We start from the raw sequence: 6000 nt of genomic DNA, 5'->3' as shown, positions 1-6000 counted from the left end.
GTATTCCATTCATATCTTTTTCGTTATAGCTCGGAATTAATATTATAATATATCATTGGAAAGATAATTTCAAGATCTATCCAACCATATAATATTTGGATAAAGATTATGAGGCACGAAAATAATATCTAACTGTCTTTGAACATCTTTAAATTCGAATAGAATTAGGACTTAAAAAAGGAAAGTTTTAAAGGAAAGTTTTATTCAATTTCAAACTCTTTAATCTTATCTTTTCAAAAAGGATAATTAAGATCTTTTAGAAACTTATAGAAGCTTCTAATAAATCCTAATTAGTTTAGGAATAGGATTAAACCTTTAGACCCTCCACATGATCATTGGGTCATAGGTAAAATCCGGTTTGGGCCCGGTTTAGTATTTTGGCCATAACTTCCTCATTATTCATCGGAATTGGGCTTATATCCCATCCAACTACACCATTATTGGACCCTTATCATGGACCAAACTAAATTGGACTGGTTATTTTCATAAATAGAGTAAGAAAAGAAATGTTTTCAAAAACAGAAAGAAGAGATATTTTAATAAAAACATCCTCATCACTAGACTTTTCACACTTTCACCTCGTTCGACAATCAAATGACGTGAAAGATATTCATCACTGGGTTTGGTTTTTGGGAGACACAATTGGGTGTCTACAACGTCCAACGCCAAAAGATCAAAATATGTTCAACAATAAAACTAGAATAAGTTCTATTTCAAGACAAAATGTGTGATTACAAGCTTGATGGAAAGATTGTCTTCTTCTTCCTCTTGTAAATGCACATCCACTTGTGAAGCTCTTCTCACTTAGTTCCTGAAATAGGAGTATATAGTGATTCATTTATGGTATCTAATACCTTATGAATTTCTTATATTTAAGTGATGGTTTATAAAGACGATACTTGAGGTGAAAGCTAATTTTCCCTTTGCCTCATCTTTTAGGTACTCGCTGCATTCCCTTTTGTAATGGCCTTGCCTACTACAATAGAAGCACCGCATCTTTGCCTTGTCTTTGAACTCCCTCTTCTTAGGACTTAGAGAAAACCTAGTACCCTTGCAAGAATCGGCTCTACGAAGCTCTTGAACAACCTCCATCAACAAGAGCTTATCTCGATTGGCCGTCAAATGCATTTTCAAAGCAACATAGCCTGAGTGAAGTGATCAGCTTAGTAGCATATGAGCCGCTTATTCATCCTCCAATGGCTTCCCAATGAGCTTCAAGTGCTTGAAAAGCCTTGTCATTCAAAGCACATGAAGTTGAAGAGGCATTCCGGGTCTAAGTCTAGCATTGTAGACCTTGGTCCACAATTCGAGCCTTTCCTTAACTAGGCAACCTTCCTCTGGGATCTTGATCTTCATGTTCATAAATGACTTGGTCAAGTTATGAACATTCAAGTCCCCTGTCTCGGAAGACATAGTGACAAGCTCCATAAGACTATTATCTCATGGGTCTCATCACTCATGATCCCCTTGGAGAAGAAGCTTGAAATTGGAGTGTCAAGAATATACTCCATGGAATAATTTGAAGAGTTTTCCGAAGTTCTTCTTCTCATTCCTTAAAATCTGTTAAATTGAGACAAAATGCCAATTATTCCGGGAGTTCCGGGCACATGTAGTTGTTGTCAGTATTAGTTAAAGACATGGTTATACAATTGAAAGAATTTGAAATGAACATTCATGAAACAGTAAGTTTGAATTTTAAAGCATTCATGCACTTTTCAAGCTTATTAAGAGTTTTATCCACACATTAAATTTGTCCCTCTTTGGTGAGAATAAAACGATTCCAAGATCCAAAGAATCAATGAGTGATTAAGCATGCTTTGTCTTGTCTTAACATTATTATTCTAAGGTAAGCAACACTTTGCTAATAGCTCTAAGCTATTCTTGTTTCGATAATACGTCGCATCTAATGCTCTATGACGTTTATCTCCATTGCCACGACATGTAAGGACTCCTTACTGATATCGTTGAGTTTAACCAAACTCAACATGTATACCCAGTATACCTTACGTCCTTAGGAAAATAGTGATGCCTCGCTTTGGCGTAGCCCATCACAATTCTCATTAGTTCGGTAAGTGTTATTTTGGAATGACAAATTTGAGTCAATATTGTAGGGACCTAAGGTTTCTATGTTGGTTGATTTAAATAAACTTAATTAATCATCGCAACATTCAAAATCCTAAACATGAATCTAACATATCATTCATATAGAATTTAAACATAAATATTAAATATATATCGAAAACATAAGTAAAAGATGCATTTGGCAATTAGTATGACCCCTTGAGTCTTCAAGGGTCTTCATTGCAACTTTAAGGCTTTGTCTTCAAAGAAACGCTGTCTTCAAGACATCACCACCATTTATGCAACTACTAGTAACTACGACTAGGATTGATCTAAATATTAAGGTACAAAAATACGCAATGGTTCGCATACCGTATTTAGATTTATAAAAATACATAACAGATCCCAGTCCCTATTTTCTATCCTAGTCGAGCCCCACTAGTTGCCATTTTATAAAACCTGTGAGAGAATATACATTTCATTCATCCATTCACTATTTGTGTATGGCCCATGCAATTTACAACGAAAAACAAGTAACAATGCAACATTTTGCGCAAACTAGTAACTAATTTAGGTGGTTAATCTGATTAACGCGCCTAATTAGAACTAGTCAAAGTTGTTAATCAATTATATGATTAAATGCAATAAACAATGAAGCTCCCACTAAATTCCACATCCAACTTAATCAATCCGATTAATTAAGTTTGTGAACCCATAATTTTGCTAAATAAATCTTGCAAATGCCGCTCATAACCCGAGGCCTAGCCTCTATTTTTAATTAAAATAATTTAAACACAATTAAAATAATTAAATCGGCAAAAATAACGCAAAATTACATAGCCCTAAAACGCCCAAGTGCTTAGCATCAAGCCTTTCGACTCGGTGTGCTAGGTACCAAGGCCGCGGGTGTTCTTGCGTGGGCTCACCCGCATAGCCACGGCCGCGACAAGCGTCACCCCGTAGCCTACAGCACCGCATAATGCGTGATGCTGCCAACGGGGCGTGCTCGCGAAGACTTAGCTCATGAAGGCCACTACGGGCTTGCTGTTGTGCGGGCCTATGTTGCCTCGGAACAACCTGCCGTACACCGTCACACCAGCCGCAATATAGCAGCACCAAGCGTGCACATGCACCCACACACATGGCTCAAGCAGCGCCCAATCGAGGCACCACCTTGCAACCCTTGGCAGCTACATGCGAGCTGCAAGAAGCCCAGCTGGCCGAGGGGTTTGCGTGTGTTGAGTGCTTCGGTTTGCGTGCTCTTGCTTCGGTTTGTGTAACGTATACAATTAATTCTAAATTAATTTTAGAACTAATTTTGGGCAAAAATGAAAAATAAAATAAGTCTAACTCAAATAAATTCAATTTCAAGTGCATAACCAAAAATAAATTTCAAGAAACAATCTTTAAATAATTTTGGTATAACATGATGCTACAAATTGATAAGGGCTAACCTCATAATTAATTTAACCATACATAAATTAACAATGAGTTTTGACAAAATTAAAAGAAGGAAAATTTGTTAATTACTACCTCAAAAAGGGTGTCTTTGTGAATTACTACCCCTAAAAAAAAAAGTTATTACTTACTACCCCTAAAACTAATTAATTCTAGTGATTGCTACCCTTTTCCCTAATCAGTCCCTAATTAGGTGATTTAATCTCTTAATGATATCATTATCCAACTAATTTGTAATTAGTTGCTTTTAAGCCATGATTAATTAAATAAACCCTAACACCACCTCTAAACCACCACTAAACCACCTTCGACAGCTCCCTTACCCCATCCCCACCATCTCCGGCAGCCCCCTTACCCCATCCCCATCATCTCCGGCAGCCCCCTTACCCCATCCTCACCATCTCCGGCAGCCTACCCCCGCCCCGGCATCCACCCCACCTCTAAACTACCCATTGCACCACCCTCGAAAAATCCCCCCTCCCCACCCGCCAGCGACCCTAACCCCCTCCCCCTTGCCAGAGAACCCTATTAGGCCCTCCTTAAGCCTCCTTCACCCCCTTCCCCCCTTAATCACCACCCTAAAGTTCCAAAATTAAAACCCTAAAGCCCTAAAATTGAAACCCTAGGGTGGTGATTAGGGGGAAAGGGGATAAAAGCAGATTGGGGATGGCCGAGCAAGGTTTTTCGGCGAGGGGTAGGGGGTCAGGGCTGCCGCTTGTGGGGAGGGGGGTATCGTGAAAGGGAGATGGTTTTAGGGTGGGCAGATGGTGGTTTTAGGGTGGGGACCAGGAAAGGGGTGTTGTCATGGTGGGGAGTTAGAGGAGGTAGGTTCGGTAGTGGGTGGAGGATGGCCGGAGGTGGTGCAATGGTGGAGTGGAGGTGGTTCTAGGGTTTAATTAATTATTCAAGATTTAAAAGCAACTAATTACAAATTAGCCGGATAATGATATCATTAATAGATTAAATCACCTAATTAGGGGCTAATTAGGGAAAAGGGTAGCAATCACTAGAATTAATCATTTTTAGGGGTAGTAATTAACAACTCTTTTTTAGGGGTAGTAATTCACAAAGACCCCTTTTTTGAGGTAGTAATTAACAAATTTTCCTTAAAAGAAGTTGGAAATATAAACACAAACATTCAACAAAAATTCCAACATCAACTTGTGCATTCCTGAAAAAATTTCATCTTCCAATATGAAGACTAATTACATTTCATTCACAAGTTTGAAACTTTATGACTTTAATCAACTTGGATAAATGATTAAATCAAGAAATTTCAATAAACAATCATGGAATCTAGTAATATATAAATTTCCCGTCACTTAAAATAATTAAAGATTAGAACTTTAATACTTGAAAGCTTCAAACACAAACTTTTTCACACTTAAAGCAATTAATTTGCTATTTGTGAAAAATTAGCCAACTACTTAAGCACTAATTATAATTTAATAATCATGCTCAAAATAGGCTTATATATGCATCTAGTAGGTTAATTATAATAACAATACATATAATGAACAATTAATATCCCATTAAACAAAAAAGGTTTAAAGATTTAAAATTTTTTGACAAAACGAAAAAAGCTTCGAACATAGTGTTTTCGAGCAAAATTTGGCTTCTGGACAATCCTAAAAGGGTCAAAACTATTCCAAAATTATGTTTCCACCCAAAATTCACTAGTCTTAGGTCGAAATCAGGGTTCTGGAGCCAAACTTCGATTTAAAATTGAGATTCTAATCTAATTAGCAAGCATAACTAGAATTTTTAAGCCATTTTAAAATCACCTTGAAGAATAGCTACAAAAATTTGAATGAGCGAGACTGCGATACCGCTGTTAGGTTTCGTGATGTCCAACACCACGTGGAATCAAAACCCGACCCCAAGACCCGCACATAAATAAATGCAACTAAACAAGCATATTAATTAACGACATAATTAGTAACATAATTAATAAACAAGAGAAGGGAAAGACGAAATTACCCTTGACGCGTGCTTCGCTTCGAATGAGTTCTTACATGAAAGCTAGCGTAGCTTCACAAATGCAAGAGCCTCCTATGGCTAACACCCTCAAGCTCAACCCGTACGGCCCCTACCCCAGAGCTTAGCCGGGGTTAGACCAAAAAGAACTTAGAGTATTACGAGCGAAAGTCTTCACGCTTTTGGTGATCCTTTCAAGCTCACAACTCAAAGTGGATGTTCTCAAATCCCAAATCTTGATCTTTATAGAGAAAATCCAATGAACATTTCTCTCTCCCTTCAATGTGGGAGAGTTGGTAAGATCCCTTTTTCTATTTTAATTTAAATTAAAAATCAAAAGAAAAAGGCAAAGTAATTAAGAATCAACAAGTGGCATAACAAGAATGAAGGAGTATGTGAGGACCAACAAAGGGAGGGGACCATTTCCTTCCTTCCCAAGTCTCCTTACAAAACCGCCACACACATAGCCTCGGCCAACAGCCGCGCGCTAGTGGCGCTACCAAC

The sequence above is a fragment of the Chenopodium album genome, chromosome 16 (genome assembly GCF_948465745.1).
Source record: "Chenopodium album chromosome 16, dcCheAlbu1.1, whole genome shotgun sequence".
In the NCBI taxonomy this organism is placed as follows: Eukaryota; Viridiplantae; Streptophyta; class Magnoliopsida; order Caryophyllales; family Amaranthaceae; genus Chenopodium; species Chenopodium album.
The sequence above is the reverse complement of the archived record's forward strand: the minus strand, read 5'-3'. Positions refer to the sequence as shown.